Here is a 19,484-nt window from a genome sequence, read left to right on the forward strand (position 1 = left end):
CATTTTAAAGGGACTGTTCAGTCAACTAAAATTGAGAAAACTTTTCAACTTGTGTTGGAAAAGTAAAAAGAATGTTTAGTATGGTTTGAGAATTGAAACAGAGAAGGGTAATAGGCCATTTTGCTGCTGGCTTACCACTTCCTCGTGAAAATAGAATGTCTGCTAACTATAGAAATTTAAGTTATTTGGAGCCTTATGAAATTATATCAATGCTATGTTCTTTTCTTAGAGAAAACCCCAAACCAAACATGTAATTCAAGATCAGGATTCTAAAAATACTTTTTCAGGAAGACCTGAGTCCTTAAAAAATAAAAGTGACAGAGAATCCCAGCAAGGAATGATGATAGAATATTCTAGTAGTAGAGAATAGTATTTCTATTGTTTGTTGTTGTTCAGTCACTAAGTCGTGTCTGATTCTTTGTGACCTCATGGACTGTAGCACACCAGTCTCCTCTGTCCTCAGACATCTCCTGGAGTTTACTCAAATACATGTCCATTGAGTCAGTGATGTTATTTAACCATCTCATCCTCTGTCACCTCCTTTTCCTTTTCCCTTCAATCTTTTGCAGCATCAGGGTCTTTTCCAATGAGTTGGCTCTTTGTATCAGGTGGCCAAAGTATTAGAGATTCAGCATAAGTCCTTCCAGTGAATATTCAGGGTTGATTTCCTTTAGGATTGAATGGTTTGTTCTCCTTGCAGTCCAAGTATTTCTATTACAAAGTACCAAGCAGGAATTTTGTGGGGTTTGTCCTATCTTAATAATGTGAATTGAAGCCTATTTACTTTTCCCTATTTTTAAAAAGATAAATGTCCAGTCCTACCTGATCTTCTTAGGTTCAGCTTTAAGAACCAACACCTTACTTGACATATCCATGTCTTAAACAGTGCTTTTCAAACTTTGATCTGCATGTGAATTATATGAGCACATTATGAAAATGCAGATTCTGGTTTAATGGGACTGGGATGGGATCTGAAACTGATCGCTTCTAACAAGTTCTTCAGTGCCAGATAGACATAGGAAGGCAGGTGGAGGAGGCCCCCACGTCTGGCCTCACTTTCTGTCTCTGTCTCCATTCAATCCGATTGCAAGTCTATTGGTTCTGCTGTCAAACACTATGCCTGATGGAACCTGATAAAACCACGTCGCCCCCTATTGCATAGCTAAGACCCTCAACCTGAGGCACTGCCATGTCCTTCCTGATGACCATCCTTGCCTTGCCCTCAGAATATCCTTCTCTCAAATGACAGAGAGATACTTTTTCAAACATAAATCATGTCAAACACCATAATTATCTTCCAGTTGTTCCTTAGCCCATTACAAAGTAATCTAAAATGTACCAACAGTGAGATCTTCCATTATCTGTTCTGATTTCCTCTTCCACTTTGTCTCCCACTTTTCTCTTCCTGTTAACTTGATGCCACCTATACTAGCAGTGTCACACTCCTTCACAATACCAAGCACATGCTCACCTCACGGCCTTTGCACTTGTTTTTCCTTCTTCCTGATAAGTTTGTCTTCCAAATCTTTGAATGGATCATTACCTTACATTATTCAATTCACTGTTCCAATATCTGCTCTTCATGTGAACCTCCCACATACCCTGTTTTAATTTCTCCTATTCCAGTTATTACGGGTGCTTAAATAATCACCAATCATTATATGGCTTTATACAGAAACTGTTCTGTTCTCTAATTTATAGTCAGGCTGGGGTTGGGGTGAGTAGTTTATTTCTGTTCCACTCATCTTTTGGCTGAGGTGGCTCAAAGCCTGAGCGCTAGCGTCATCTGAAGGCTCATTCTCACACATGCCTGACACCTGGCCTGAAAAGACTCAACAGCTGGGCTCAGGCATTGTATCTCTTGTGGTATGACCACATGGTCTCTTTCTCTAAGCTGTTTCAGGTTAGCCAGACTCGAAAACACTGGGGAACAGAGGGAGCCAGGTGGAAGTCAAATGGCCATTTGTGACCTACCTTCAAATCTGCCAGATTCTATTTGTTGGAAGCAAGTTACGAAGGATGCCCCATATGCAAGGGGAGAAAAATTAAATTCCACCTTTTGGAGCAGAAATGTCAGAAACTTTGTTAAACCTTTTGTAAAAACCATCACATATTCCAACTGTTCATCCTGTGTCTTTCCTAGCACTATACACAAGGTGAAATCACACTCTTTTTGGTTCCTCTTACTAGAACATAAGTTCCATGAGAGAAGGTACTTGATCTTCTTTATTGCTCTATCACTAGCAAGTCAAACTGCTGGACTAAAAGTCTTTTCGCATATGCGATGGTTTGTTTATTTTAATAAAACTATTTTCTCTGCAGAACTCAGTTGAGTTCCCATTTACTGTTGTTACTGAGTTCATGCAGGAAATTACAGTAGTGTAGCTCAAGTGATTATGTTTAATCAATCCTGGTGACATTTCTAATAATAGCTAACTTTGGTATGCTTCATACACACCTAATTCTTCATATGGGTTACTTTATTTACTCTCCCAAGAAATCTATGAGATGGTACTGTTATTGAAAGTCTACTTAGTGGCAGAACTGGAATTCAAAACCAATCTTGCCTGGTTGCAAAGGAAATTTCTGGCTATTCTATTTCATTTTTATGAGTCTTTAATAGGTGGAGTCCTGCAAGCCTCAAATGAGTTACCTGTGAGAGCGACTTGCCAAAAGTACACTGCTAAGGAATTGTAATGTAATCTTTAATATTCTATGTTTCAATCATTTGGATAGATCTTTGTATGTATATTTTACCCTGATTTGTAAGTTTTTACTTTCAGGAAATGACTCACTGTACTGGTCTATCCTACAGTGCCTGAGACAGATGAAGAGTTTGATAACTAATTGAGGAATTAATGAGTATAGTATAGAAGTCCTGATAGGGAGAATAATCTTAAAAATAGTAAGTGCATATATTTTTATATGCATGCATTTTATGCAGAGTTCACTATTTGGAACTCAAAAGCCACAAATTCTTTGAGAGGTAGATAAAGTAATTGTCATAAAAAAGCCAGTTAGCTTCCATGCCTGGAATCATGAGGTGGGAACATGGAAAAAAGACAAGAAAATGTTCAAAATTCTGATGCACCTCTTGGTAGAGTGGGAAGACTCCTAAATGTTTGTTTTAAGCTTTCTTTTCCTTATTTCTAAAATGGAGATCATACCAACCTCAGGTGATTGATGAAATGGTATAATATAAGTGCTTTGTAGTATACAATGTATTTTGAAAATATAAGTCATCATCTATTCTGAGTCTAGGCTAATTTCTATTCATATGAAGAAATGAGTGGTATATATTAGCTATACTTCAAAAAGTCACTACAGGTCTTTGATTTATTTTATTTACTTTGTACTGAGATATAATTGATGTAACATTGGATAAGCTTAAGGTGCACAACATGTTGATTTGATGTACTTAATTATTGTAATTGGATTGCCACTGTAGCATTAGCTAACTCAAACACATCCCATAATTATCATTTATTTTTTGTGGTGAGAATAAGGTTTAGTCTTGGCTCTTTTTAAATGTATTATAAAATACTGCTGACTATAATCATTAATGAAGTGAAAAGTGAAGTCGCTCAGTCGTGTCCGACACTTTGCGACCTCATGGACTGTAGCCTACCAGGCTCCTCCGTCCATGGGATTTTCCAGGCAAGAATACTGGAGTTATTAATGGTAACATAGGCTTACCATTTCCCTATGCATTAAATCTCTAGTTGCAAATTTGTACCCTTAAACAATATATGCCCAATTCCTCTCGCTGGTGGTAACACAGCTCTACTATTTTTCTGAGTTTGGCTTTTTGAGATTCCACATGTAAGTGAAGAATTTACAGTATTTTTTTGACTTACCCCCCCTTAGCATAATGACTTAGAGGTCTATCTGTGTTATGGATGGCAGGTTGTTTTTTTTTTTTTTTATGGCTGAGTGATATTCCATTACATATACACATCACCTGTTGATCCAGTCATCCATTGATGAATACTTAGCTTGTTTCTATATCTGAGCTATTAGGATTATTGCAGCGTTATTCATAAGAAGCCAGATAACTTTTAATGTCTTGTTTTCATTACCTTTGGATATATGCCCAGAAGTAGTATTGATGGATCTTTTGGTAGTTGATTTTTTTACTTTTTTTCAGGAAGCTCCATAAGGTTTTCCATACTGATTGAGCCAATTTATATATATAAAAGTTTCGTTTCTCTACATCTTTGCCAACACTTGTTTTCTTAATGATGGTCATTCTAGTAGGTCTGAGGACATATCTATATTTTTGATCTGCATTTCCCTGGTGATTAGTGGCTTTGAACATCTTTTCGTGTACCTGTTGGCCTGTTAGGAATTACTAAAATCTTACATCTTAAAATTATACAGTTTATTATGGAATGTAAATTGTTTTTGTTATACAGGAAATTGTTCTGCAGTGAATATGTTACCCACAAATATTGTGATGGAGATGCTCCAAACTCTTGATCCCTGTTCCCAAGGAGAAACAGGGGACAGCCTGTGATGAGTCCTTTGTTTCCCAGGTCTCATCCTTCAATTTCTTCCTTTCTAAAAGGTGTTTGATTTTGTTTGGAGTGGCAATATGACCAGCCTCAAGGGGAAATCAATGATGGATTTTAGGCCACTGTGTCTATTCTACTTTCCTGTGATAGGTATGTACCCAGTCATGTGTTGTGAGAATGATCCATGAGATAAAATTACATGATTATAGTGAAATGAAAAACAAATAGAAGGATACTCCAGGACTTCTAGTGAAGGGGTACTTTCTGATAAGGTGAAATCCTACTGTTCCATTTTTTCCGAACCCTTTCTGCTTGAACCATTGATGACTTCCTCATATTACATTTGCAGCAATGCAAAATAGACCAATAAAATTTTGAAATGCATCCTAGTCTAAAAGAATCAGATAAAACTGAGCCTCTCAATAACCTGGGTATCGTCTACCTACAGATTTCTTAAGTAAACAATAAAAATTATATGAGTACAGCCACTTTTGACTTGGTTACTGTTGGAATTACTTGGAGTTCTTGCATTGTAACTGACCTATGGTATATTATCTCAAAAATCTAGGAAAGAATAGTCATAAAGCAAGGATTGTATTTACCGTGTTGAAACAGTAGCATCTTGAAAGAAGCAGTTTTCAGTGTAGCAGAAAGAGAAGCAAACAAACAAAACCACAAACAAAAATTGAGTAAGCTCAACAAAGAAAAACACAATTCTAATTTTCTCAGCCTTAAGGCAGCCAAACATCCAGAACTGATCCTTCTCATAAGATAACACAAAAATTTCACTTAAATTTAATTAAATGTAGGGTGACCAGTTGAGAAAAAGGACTTGAAGGGTTTTCATACAATTAGCCATTAGTCCTACTGACAATAAATTTTTATCTTCTGTTCCATGTTATCAATCTTACTTTTTGTATGAACTGTCCCTTTGAAATTCTGTGAAGGAACTGAAAGAATCTCAGGTCATCTGGATCCAAGAGAGAAAAGTCAGGTGGCAAAGCCACCCAACAAGGGTAAGATCATGTGAGGCCAACTTGGAGAGGGAAGATACTGTGGAGAAGAAGTTATGTGGGGCAAGATGGAAGATGATGAGAGAAAGTGACCCCACACTGGGTTATGTAATTTAGGCCAAAATGCTGCCAAGTCGCTTCAGTCATGTCTGACTCGGTGCGACCCCATGGACGGCAGCCTACCAGGCTTCTCCGTCCCTGGGATTCTCCAGGCAAGAACACTGGAGTGGGTTGCCATTTCCTTCCCCAGTGCATGAAAGTGGAAAGTGAAAGTGAAGTCACTCAGTCATATCTGACTCTTCGCAACCCCATGGACTGGAGCCTACCAGGCTCCTCCATCCATGGGATTTGCCAGGCAACAGTACTGGAGTGGGGTGCCATTGCCTTCTCCCTAGGCCAAAATAATGGTAGCCTAAATAAGGAGCTGCAGAGAAGGGACAATGTGTGAAAGGAGTTTAGGAAAGTATGTAAAAACAGATGAGTAGGTATTACATTAGACAGAGACATACAGGGAATAGGACTAGTTACAATGACAGGAACATTTGGATTTCATATTTAAGAAAACCAGACAGAAGACAGAGGAGCTGTTTGCTGGGAATGTCAAATTGGACCAAATGCTGCAGAGAAATAACATTCAAAGGCAAAGGTATTGATGACATTGAATGTCAAGAATATGGTTACTATGGGGGAAGCTAGACAATTGTGGGTTGAAGAAGTGGGTGGACAGTGAGCTTCAGAGATAGTGAAAGCACACAAATATTGAAGGAGTGGTCCAAAGAAGGGTTAACTGAAGGGAAATGGAAATGAAGGTGGAAAGGAAAAGTCTTTATTTGAATAGCAGAGAGCTGAGTAATGTTCAAGGATCCATCTTGAACAGTGACTACCGTTTTTCTCATCTCTTACAAATCATATACTAAAGCGAACAGAGTTCTGTTGTTTTCCTTTCTTTGGGCAATGCAGATAATACAAAGGAAATTGTCAAAAACTAAGAGGATGCAATTCCCAGAGGTAGCATGGTCACACAGAAACCGAAAGAGATTTTTAAATTTGAAAACAACAATGAAAATGCATTCTTACTGGGATTACAAAGCTTTTCGCATCCTCTTTCATAGCAGACATTCCTCAGAGGCTGCCAGTGTTACCCGAGTGCCTTGCCCTTGAACTTCAGCTCCTCCGGAAGGAATCTCCAGTGTGCAGCCTTCTTTCTCATGGGGCCTCCTGTTTCTTTTCTGTTCTCACAGAAAGAATTTCAGCTTTTGTTTAACTTGCTCTTGTTGAAGATAGGTCCATTCCTACCAACAAGGTGCTAAATAGCTCACGCATAGAGTTGTCTATCAGCCTTGGAAAACCGACTATGCTTGCGGCAGAGATGCCTTGCTCTTCCCAAAATATGTTTCATCTGGGTCCTGGGTACTTAGCTAGACTACATTTCCCAGCCACGCTCCCAGTTAAGTGTGGTTATGTGGAATGTGGACTGAAATGATGGGGGGAAAAAAAGGTCTGTCACTAAGCTGTGTTCAACTCTTTGCAACCTCATGGACTGTAGCTCGCCAGGCTCCTTTGTTCTTGAGATTTTCAGGCAAGAATACTGGAGTGGATTGCCATTTCCTTCTCCTGGGCATCTTGCCAACCCGGGGATCCAACCCTTGTCTCTTGCTTGGCAGGTGGATTCTTTACCACTGAGCTACTAGGGAAGTCCTGTCACTTAAAACCTTCAAGTGCTTTTTACATATTCTTAAATACGGACACAAAAATGGACACAAAGCCCAGAGGAAACTTGTAAGCTACTTATTGAAGATAACATTTTCAGAAAGTAGAAGTCTGTGTCCCTGATTAGCCCTGAGATGAGACTTATCTGACAAGCAGCAGCTTTTAATCAGTGAGACATAAACTTGGATTAAATTGTGGAATTTCAAAGGCTTAATACAATATATTTAAAACAACCAAAATAGTAACAAATACATCATTCATTCATTCATGGTAATAGCATGTGCCATGTATTGATTTGTATACCACTCACTATATAACCATTATATTATTTAATTCTCCACAAAATAAGTTCTCTATAAAATAAATGCTATGATCCCCATTTCACAGATCAAAGAGTTTATGCTTCAGAGCAATTACTGAATCTTCCCAACAGTGACTGTCTAAAATCCATATAGGGGCTTGTAATATCTTCATCTAAAACATCATTATGGAATAGAGTCTAGGGATGTTTGGCTCTTCTGCATAGCTCCTGCTTCAAAGTAAACATAAGCCCTTAATTCATTTTGAAATCTATATGCATGAAACATCTGAAGAATGCATAGCTAAGATATTTACAGCATAATAATTCACAATAACACTTTAATTACCTGAAAAATCAGATATTCTAACATGCTTAAGCAAGGTCAAATTCTAGAGTGCTTTTTAAAATAACAAAAAAGGGAAACATTCTCTCCTGTTAAAGTTAAGTTCAAGATACAAAAGTATATTCTCATAAAAATTTGTCAGACATACTTTTCACTTGGCATAACCTATTTAAAATGAACAGCTCAGGATCAGCCTGGCTTGACCTAAGTATATATGCACCGTCTTGAATATTCACATTATGGTTCATTGAAAAGGCAATGGGCTTTGCAACAAGATTGACAACAAAAGGGAAAGTGATGAGGAAAATTGCCTTACTTATCTGCTACAGTACTCTTGATTGCCTACTGTAATTTTACGGTTCATTATGAGGGGGGGGAAAAGTTTGACCGTCAACTTGAGTACTTGTATATCATAAATTGTTACAAAGAATAAGTTGCTTGAAACACTCTTTAATGAAGCCACCATAATTGTGTGTTTTTAAAGCATCAATTTTCACCAGTTTTACCCCTAATGGAGTTATGTGGGTAAAATACTTAAAGGTCATCAGACACTGTGGGATGTGAATCAAGTGTAGAAAACTGAAGATGTTAAAAAATTACACAGGGGTGACACAGGCTATTTTCTAACTCATCACTTGATATAGCATGAGATTTGACTGGATAATTGAAGTAAATAGCAGTGCTTTTATAGATGGTCAGCACAGATCAGGTAGGGGTCAGAAAACATAACAACTTTAATCATCCTTTAACATAAGTGAATGCCACTCTGCAGTACTGTGGGGATGCTCCTATTTAAAGCTATTTCCCCATTCTACTAAAAGTCCTAAACTTCACTTCTTCAAAGGATATTTCCTAACTTAAAACACTTGAATACCTTAGTCTCTCAATCATGTCCTTTATAATCTCATGGACTGTAGCCCACCAGGCTCCTCTGTCCATGGGGATTCTCCAGGCAAGAATACAGGAACAGGTTGCCATTCCCTTCTCCAGGGGGATCTTCCCAATGCAGGGATCCAACCTGGGTCTCCTGCATTGCAAGCAGATTCTTTACCATCTGAGTCACCAGGGAAGCCCTTCCATTATCTAGAATGGTGCTATTAAATACTACAAACACTAGACAAGTGGGGCTGTTTAAATTTAAACTAAAAGTAAAATAAAAAATTCAGATCTCAGTCCCAATAGTCAAAGTTCAAGTGTTCAATGGCTTCATGGGGCTTATGACTATGACCTTAGAAAATACGTCTCTACATTTCCATCAGCTCTGAGAACTCGGATCTAGAACTGGATTACCTTATAGGATACCCACAAGCCAGATATGGATATTAAGACCTTGAAATGTGGCTAGTCCATGTTGAGACTTGCTTTTGAGACTCCAGAATACACAGCAGGTTTGGAAGACATATTTCTAAAAATATACTGTATAATCTCAGCAATTCATGTGCTAATTAAATGTTGAAACAATGATAGGTAAAATATGTTATTAAATCATCTGTTTATTTTTACTACTTAAAACGTGACTATCAGGGAATTTAAATTTACATATGTGCCTTGCATTATAGTTGTACTGGACAATGCCAGTCTATAGGAATCAAGCCTACTTGGTAAAGACTTCCCAGGTGGCTCTAGTGGTAAAGAACCCACCTGTCAATGCAGGAGACTTAAGAGATGCAAGTTTGATCCCTGGGTTGGGAAGATCCCCTGGTAAAGGAAATGACAACCAATTCCAGTGCTCTTGCCTAGAGAATCCCATAGACAGAGGAGCCTTGCAGGCTATGGTCCATCAGGTTGCAAAGAGTCGGACACAACTGAACTGACTTTGCATCAAATGCAAGCCTGAACTACCAAGTAGCTCAGTGAAGTTCAGCGTACTGTCTTGCATCAGGGAGTCTGCATACCTGAGGAATCATGGGGGCACTTACCACACTGAGGAAGTGAGATGGTTCCAGTCGGGACCCGCGGAAGGAGAATTTAGGTACCATTTAAGTGATACAGTGTTTTGATAAGGCACAGAGCAGAGAAGGGCTGTTTGCCAAGGATTTAACTGCAAGCCTGAGGTTGAAAAGCATATATTTATTTTATATTTTGAAACTAACAAGATACATGCAGAATCTATTCAAAACCCCATTATTTAAAGTTCTGCAATGAGATTGGAAATTGAGGCTGTATCAAGGACTTCCATGGTGGCTCAGATGGTAAAGAATCTACCTGCAATGCAAGAAACTCAGATTTGATCCATGGGTCAGGAAGATCCCCTAGAGAAGAGAATGGCTACCCATTCTAGTATTCTTGCCTGGGAAATGACAGAGGAGCCTGGTGAGCTACAGTCCATGAGATCAAAAAGAGTCGGACAGGACTGAGAGATTTTCACTGTCCCTTTTTTTTTTCACCTTTATCAAGGGGACTCAGTTCAGTCAAAGGTGGTAGGATTCATTCTTGGTAATATTATTCCTTAATGTTACATCATGTTGTTAATTATCAAAAGCAATTTTTACATGCTAATAATATTTTCATATGTCTTGACCTAGCATTAAAGTTCATCCATGGTCTCTGCCATTCCGAGTAATATCCCTTATTCTTCATATATACTGTGATTATGCAAAAATGTCCTCAAAATGCCCTTCTCTTTCCACCTCTTTGGCTCATATTCTCTGTGCTTAGAATGTTCTTCTCACTCCTTATGTTGAAATCTTTCGTGGCTTAGTTCAAATGTCATAGCTTCTAAAGGCTGCCCAGCTTTTACCTGCCACAGTCAAACTAGCATCAAACAAATATCCCAAAACTTGATTTTGACCTTCCTTGGGCAAATGATGGGCACATTTTCACTTGGTGTGTAATCATTTGTACATGAGCCCTCTCTGCCCCCTACTTGACCAGCTTTTAGAAAGGAGTGAACATGCTTTGACTTTATATTCCTCTTAAAACAGTCTATTTTATATACTACATTCTCTAAAACATATGATAAAGGAATATTTATTTGTGATAATGAGAAAATACAATTAGTAATGAAAAAAAAAATCCTTGTAGACAGGATTCAAACTTTGCTTTATCTTTGCTACATTTTCATGACTGTCTTTAGCTTTTTGAGTGTCTCATACCCCCACTTCCTTTTGCCTCTTTAGAAACATACACATACATGCTGTCTAAATCTGTGCTTGCGAGAGAGAGGGAGAAATGTATGACCATTGCTTTAGAGAGTTAGTTCACAGAATAGCTGCACAGTTCCTATTATACCACCTTGCTTATTTCTAATTTAGTAATAGTTAACCAATATCTGTACTAACATCAGGTTGAATCAAAGTCTCCCTTCCTTCCTTCCTCAGTCATTTCTACCCAGCTAAGTGATACCAGACATTTCTAGGCAATGAATGTATATGATGAAAGATTATTCTAAATATACTTTGAAGACTATAGGTGAAATAGGAGATAAATAGATAGTATTCTTTGAGGAGATTTTATATAATTGTTTTGTTTATCTTATGGCTCTGGCATAGTATAAGAAAGTCTAATTTTCCTTGGCAAGAATAAAATACATCCTACATAGGAAATGCTATACCTCTGAAAAACCAAAAGCATTGTGCTAGGGAGCAGAAGGCTGGTGCCTTGCCTGACTTACTAGCTAGGTGATGCAACAACTAGGCACCAGGAATACAAAAGCATCTTGTGTCTACTTCCTCTTCAGGCAAAATAAACAAAAATACTGATCTCTAAACTTTTTTCATAAGAATCACAAAAGAAAAAAAATTCCCAGGACTGGTCCCCAGGGATTATAACTAGTGGGTTTAGAGAGGTCTGAAATCTATTATGTTTTGCTCTTATGAAGCATCCTAGTAATTACAAGTTTGAGAAACTCAATCTGATTGCAGCCTAGCTTCACACTTCACAGTGTACAAGAATCACTGGGAGGCTTGTTAAAAATTGCAAATTGTGCCACCTGATTTCTCACGATCCTGATTCAGTAGATCTGAGGTGGCACTCAGGAATCCAAAATTTTAATGAGCATCTCCTGGTAATTCTGACTAAGGTTCATAGACCACAGTTGGAGAAATACAAGATTCAGCTGTGACTTAGGAGAGTTGATGGCTGTAACTCCAGCAACCAGAGCAGAGCTTGGGCTCAGTTACTGTTGCTGAATCAAATGGAAATGCCCTGTGATGTGTTGTATTTTATTTAGCTAAAGAGTTCATTATTTGAAAGGGAAAATGAACTAATTTACTCTTTGCAATTCCATGGACTGTAAACCATCAGGCTCCTCTGTCCATGGGATCATCTAGGCAAGAATGCTGAAGTGGGTTGCTATTTCCCATCCATGGGATCTTCCAGACCCAGGGATCAAACCCACATCTCCTGCATTGGCTCTCTAGGGCTGAATTATCTGGGAAGCCCAATAAGATAACCAAGATTGAATTATCACTTCCAGTCACCCGTCTCTTCAGTACTTTGATGTTTCCAATTCATTTTTTGGTTTATTCAATAAATGTTTCTTGAAGTCCTAGGATAGGCCAGGCAGCCTGTGAGGAACTGATGATATAGCCATGAACAAGGAGAAATAGTTTCTCTCCCACTGCAACCCAAGGTGTAGGAGGGTTTTATGGTTATCTATTGCTGGGTGACAAACCATGTCAAAACTTGCTGGCTTACAACCAACATCGTTTTCTTCACTCACAATCAGCAGTTTGAATAGAGGCAGTGTTTTCCATGTGGCATCAACTTGCACAGCTATTGTACCTGGGAGATCCTGTTTCCAGATGCTCCCTGTCCATTTGACGGTGGCTGCCACAGCAAAGGTCCTGGTCCCTCCATTTGTGGCCTTCCCAGGGGCTGCTTGGGGTCCACACAGCATAGGTGTCTGAGGGTAGGTGGACATTTTACATGGGGGCTGGCTTTCCTCGGTGTTGTAGCACAAGATATAGGCTGCTAAGCATCTTCCTAGCTAGCTTCACAAGTCACAGAGGGTAACTCTACTAAATTCTGTTGGCAATTCAAATCGCTAAGGCAGTCATCGGTTTATAGGGTATGAAATTTTCTTGCAACTCCCAATAGGAGGAGTAACAAAGAATTTGCTGCTGTTTTTAATTGTTCACGGGGTGAGACAGATATTTAACAATGAACTAAATATACTTGCAATGAGTACTACTAAGAAAAAGGATCTGGTGCTATGAAAACATAAAACAGAGGGAGGTGATTAGGAAGAGACCCCCTAAGGAAGTAATATTACAGATGAGACGGGCTCCAAGTCAGAGTGCTACATAATAAGTGAAGAGATAATTATCAGAAGCAGGTAAAATAATTAGGCTTAAAAAAAAAAGGGTAAAAATGGTAAGAGCTAGTCTTAATTACTTGGTTGCTCTATGCCAAGCACTATTTCCAGACTTTACATGTATTATCTCATTGAACTCATAACAATCCTAGATAGTAATCATATTTCCATTTTGCACTGACTGAGAAATAAAGAATAGTTCCTCAAGATTGCAAAGCTAGTGAGTGGCATTGCCAGGGTTTTAGGGTCTCTTTGTATTCGAGAAATTTGAGCATATGGGCATCTTTGTACCAAAGGTTATCACAGCAAGGAGCTGTGAGTAGCTAAGAAATTCCAATGGGAGAGCTGACACCCAAGGAGGAAGTCGTGCAGAAAGGAAGAGTGAGCAAGCCGCAGAAATGAACTTCATCTCCTGCACCCCTGGCTCTGGTAAAGGGTTGTAATTTTCTCTCACCACAGTGTTTTAGAAAGAGATTGAAAAATAACAGCTGGATTCCCATTTTTAAGTAGGGAAGGAAAGTCATTCCCTTTGATTTGGCTCCATTTTCCAACTTTTTTTAAGCCCTAAACGACCTTAGTAACTACCTCTTTCTCCAGGTAGAAATGGAAATGGATGATCTTGTAGCACTGGACAGAATTTGCTAAATAAGTAATATCCCTTTAAATAAACCTTGAAAGGTATAAGTCAGTTGTCTAGGTTTCTGCAGGCCAGGTGACAGTGGAGGGAGAATGCATCACTTGAGTGACGTGGTTCTTATGATGTTCAGATGTAATACTTCATCTAGACCAGCATGATATACTATCAGCTCTGTGTTGCTCTGATGATGTATTACTTGGTAAAATAAGGTTAGCTGTCAAAAACTCATTCCAAGGAACTGAAAGTTTGGCTGGGGGAAAAAATTCATTTCAGGTCTTAAAAAAATACATTTTTCATTTGAGTGGAGGAAAAGATGACATGGTTAGAAGTCAAAAGGCTTGAGGGCCTTCTGAACCCTGGTGAAAAAAAAAAAAAACATCTTTCAATACAGACAACTCAGAGGAAAGTCAGGGCCAAATCAATGCAGCCAGTGCCTTCCTATTTTGTAGGAGCCAATCATGTACAATTGCAGAATAGTACAACTTGGGAGACTTTTTGTAACTTCCACAACTATGTCCTTGAGACAGTAGAGGATGGAAAAATTATTTGGGTAGGTGTTTCAAGAGAATAAGTTTCTATAACAAACATCTGGAATTAGTGTTCTGTACATGGGCTAGAAATGTCTTATTTTTTAGCATAGTCCTATTTATGGATGTCTTAACAACTGTTGTTTTTTATAGAGAGTGATAATGTATTCTAAAATGATCTTTAATACTGATATTTCAAAATCTGTTCTTAAATATGTATGTGTCATATGAAATTTTAAACAGTCTTTCAACATTTTATTAGGTCTCAGATGTGCTGACTAATCTTGGAACTGGATTTATATTTATCACAAAATTCAGCTTTAGCCCCACCTATTTTTAATTTCTACCAGATATTTTCATGATAAGGTTAGTGAAAATAAGTACCTAAAAAAAGAAAATGAAAAGTACCAACCAAACAAAACCTCTAAGGGAGCCAAATGGAAGAAATATTTCTCTTAGAGGTAAAACAAGCAAGTCCTTAAGTTCTGAGGTTCTAGAGTTAGACTCTGATTTTTTTAACAGTTGGTTCTTTTCACTTGTCTAGAATATGAAAGAGTTAGAAAACTCATGTATTCATTGAGATAAATGTCACTTTCTGCTATTAAGAAAAACCAAGTATCATCTAACTAAAAACTATCAGGGTAAAAGAAAATAGCCAAACAGTGATTATGAAGCATATTCTTCATTTATTCTCTATTCTCTCTCTTCTAAACAAGGTAGAGATAGAGAATGCCGTGTTATTTCGTTTTCCAACTTTACAGCCTATTTCAAAGTATTTTCAGATCTTGTCTGCCACAGTTTGTTCTAATTAATTAGAACATGTAATTATATCTACATAACTCAAAAATATCTTGGTATTGTGACAAGTTGGAGTGGACTAAGGTATGGTGGGGAATCAATCCAAATACTTATCTGGAAAATGGATGTAAAGAACAGTCACAAATTCGATAATAGTTTTGAAACCAGTTCATGTATTATTAATTTTGGCCTTAAAATAACTTCTCAGTGAATAAGCCCATAAACAGTCATTTTATAATCAAATAAAAATTGCAACTGCTTATAGAGCTCTCATCACTTGTTTGACAAAAGAAAATACAGCCTTGCAAGAGGAAGATATCTATCAACTGATATATATTTCTAAATTTCTTTTTTAATTTAGATATATTTCTACTTTGTTTAAAAACTCTTAAGAATTTTAAAAGTATTTTTGAAGGAATGATTCAAGAGTTTATAACATATATTACAACATTTTAAAATGTCATTATGATGGATATTTTAATTTAGTATTATTTTTGATAAGTTTAGAACTGGTGGTTTGCTACTGGAGCAACTTATAATAACGAATTAAACTTGACTTATATAAATGATAAGATATAATAATTGGGTTTATTTTTGGAAAAAAGGTAATTCAAAATCTATTTGTGTTTATGTACCCAAACCCAATTTTAATAAGAAAGCTGAGACAAAGGAAATATGAAATATATGTATAAATATATATAGATATCTGTATAAATAACTATATTTCTTGCCATCTTAAGGAAAAAGATAATGTCAAATTCTAAACATCAAAAGTCTTATAACTAAACAAAGGTGGTAAGGTTGTAGGAAAATATATTTAAATTGTTAAAAATGTATAAGAATTAAAGAATTTTAAACCAGTTGGGGTCTCTACTGTGTGGAGGCAGAGATCTTGTAGGAGATTAGAGTGGGCGACATGAGAAAGCATGAGACATCCTTTTAGCTGGGAAAGAAATTTTGAGTGACATGAAAAAGAAAGGAATAAATATATCAACGAGAGAGAGAGTGGCTTACATTTAGCCAGTTACATGATATCTGGTTGGTATTTTTTACAGAGTAATATAGTAAAAATATTTAAATTTGCAGACCTAGATCTGGGATGATGTATTGTCCAGTAGGAAACAGCAACCCACTCCAGTATTCTTACCTGGACAATTCCACAGACAGAAGAGCCTAGCAGGCTGTAGTCCACGGGGTTGCAAAGAGTCGGACATGACTAAAGCAACTGAACACACACACACACACACACGTTGTCCGGTGGAGTGGGGCGTGCATGTTTTGAACTCTTTAGCTAAGACTCATGTGATCAATAGAGTGGGATGTTGAGTGTGTCATTACAACGGCCTCTGTTACCTGGAGGAATGCACACAGGTTAGAAAGCATAGTTAGGTAAGGACAGGACAGAAAGTTATAGGGGCTTGATGATGAAACAATGCAGAGGACACTTCAAGGAGACATAATACTTTGCTCCATCCTCCATGGAGCAAATCCTCATTAATGGATTTGATAGTTACCTTGACAGAGAAAGCTTCAAATACATATTCCTTTCCTTATATGTCTCAGTGTTTTCCCAAAGCATAGTAAGCCTAGTCCTGGCAGTATTCAGAATGATTTTAGATGGTATGCCATAGACATTTGTTTCTAAAATTATTCATTTAAATAAATAAATAAATTAGAAAAAGCGTGGCTGAGTCATGAAACTGATGATATTGTAATATGATTGCTTAAGGGTAAGATCAAATCAGTGTTTAAGTAAATTTAGAAAAAAAATAGTTTATGTTCAGTAAGAATATTTAGGAAAGTCACAAATGCAGAAAAGTCTACATGTTAAGCGAAAGGCTGAGATTGGAAAAAAGCCTGGCTCTCTATTTTTCCTCGCATAGCTTTTTATGTCTCTGATACAGCCTAGATTTATCCCTTTCATCATTCTCTACCCGTCTTCTGTCCCGTAACTGACCACATCATTTGTGAGACCCAGTGCAAAATAAAAATCCAGGGCTTCTTTTTCAAAAGTTATAAGTAATTTCAGGATGGTGACAGTAGAGTCTTAAATCAAGCGTGGGGTGCTTGTGAGATTGAGGCCCAGCGCAGTTGGTTCTACTGCCTCTCGGTGTAAAGGAACAGGATGAATTGGGATCTGCCAAAGCTTCATGTTCATCTTGGTTGCAGGAAATCTGAGATGCAGAGTCAAATTTTATGGAAGTGTTTGTGTAGGTGTGTATGTTTTGGTAGTATTGTTTCTAGTGGAAAGCCAGACTATATCTAAGACAATTCTGGAAAAGCAAACATCAAGACTTTCTCTGTTGTTATGTATGTGGGAGAACATGTAATCATGTGACTTACAGAAACCAGGGTCCCCGTGGCCTCCTTTGGATGGTCTTAGGGCCACATATTGGTCTCTCCTGTGAAATGTCTTATTTTATATAGATAATTAAATACCCCAAGTTACTTTTCTAGGTTAACCTGGAGAAAAAAGTTTTATGTTCAGTAAGAATGTTTAGGAAACTCATAGATGCAGAAAATTCCACATGCGAAGTGAAAGACTGAGGTTGGAGAAAAACCCTGGTTCCCTATTTTTCCTCGTACAGCTTTTTATGTCTTTGATACAATCTAGATTTATCCTTTTCATCATTATGTAGCCATCCTCTGTCTCCTGACTGACCACATCATTTGTGAGACCCAGTGCAAAAATAAGAATCCAGGGCTCTTTTTTCAAAAGTTATAAGTAATTTCCAGGTGATGACAGGAGAGCCTCCCTTTGGGAAGAATGACATTTCAGCCTTTAGGGCATGAAATGGGAGATCAGTTGCTTTTCTCTTCAGGTTCATCTTAAGTCTCACCAAGCCTGCGAAAATTGAAATGGTTTTATCTGTGTCCCCCTCCCCCCTCATGCTTTTGCCATCCTGCAACTTTTATTTTTGCCTTCGGGTTTCAGCTTCAGGACATCTCCCCGTCACGCATTTCTGAAGCCCACATGTGTTGGTCCTGCTCTGGGATGCCAGATTGCTTTGCTCTCCTTAAGGCTTTCTTCTAGCCCCTAGAGGAGCACTTCAGAGGCTTTCTGGAGGTTGCTTGCTTGTCTGTCTTCCTTCCAGATTCTGCGATGGGTGAAGTCAAGACTTCATCGTTTTGACAGCTTTTTCTCTATTCTGCCAAAGATCCTGGCACATAACACACTCTACATATTTGGTGAATGAATGATTGAATGACTTAATGCATCAGTTAAAATACATGAAAGGTCTGAGAGCACTAAGAATATCTACAAAAAGACTCAAATGAACTGGCCTAAATGATATTTTAACTGCCTGTGACATATGCATCATGGTCTCCATATGGGCTCTTAGGCATGCATAAGTATCTCCATCCTTATATTGTATTTTCAAATAAAGGATTGCTTTTAAAAGTACTTTCAATATTCATTTAATGTCTAGCTTCAAAACAGATTTCATATTGAAAGCCTGTGCATACCAAACCAATAATTTTGTCAAATTTTTCATAGTAAATGTGAATCATAAGTAACTTTTTAAAATCACCAATATTTACCCTTCAAACATTTGAACCATGTTTGTGGTTCATTGTTTTCATATATGAATCTACTCTTCTACCTCATGTAAAAACAGTTTTACTTATGTAAAACTGTCTTTTAGTAGGGACATGTGGTAATTCATGTGATAAACCATTTCTGATTTTTACATATGTCACAAAGAACTTCAAAAATGAAAAAATTTTGATCTTCTAGCTCTAGAGTTTATTGGCTTTGATGTTAGGTGCTGTGTTTCTTTTAAAAAAAAAATACCCATTCCTGAGTTTCTTACTTCTGTAAACTCTGGACTTAGATTCAGTTATGAGCTAAAGATCAATAAACTTGTAATCTCAAAAGTCTGTATGCTTATGTGTATTAAATTTATACACTGTTTGATTATATTTAAAGCTCATGTGCAAAACTCAGTAAATTTCCAGCTGTCTTGTAGAAGTGTTCTATCATTAAGAAATTTTGCAGTAAAATGTATAATGGCTTAAGACATCTGAGCTATATACAAATGAAGTGGAAAAACTGAACTTTCTAGAAAAATATTTTTGCCAATGAAGTATCTTGTTGGAAAGTTTTGGATAATTTAGTAAGGAGATGAATACTTTCGATCTTTTGGGGGAAAAATGTAAAAAAATAGCTGAGATTTATCAGAAATTCACCTGCCTTTCTCTGTGGGAAGTAATGGACTGGAGTTGCTATAGTAAGAAGAGTGAGTTCTGTTCTTCAGTGGGAATTAATAGGGACTCATAGACGGTGATGTTGGGCTTCCTCTCTGCACAATTCATTTCTCTCATCTTTTCTACATCAGTAGTCAAACTTTGCTAGAGATAAAATAAATACTTAACATACATA

This window comes from Bos javanicus, chromosome 22, assembly GCF_032452875.1.
Source record: "Bos javanicus breed banteng chromosome 22, ARS-OSU_banteng_1.0, whole genome shotgun sequence".
Taxonomy (NCBI): Eukaryota; Metazoa; Chordata; class Mammalia; order Artiodactyla; family Bovidae; genus Bos; species Bos javanicus.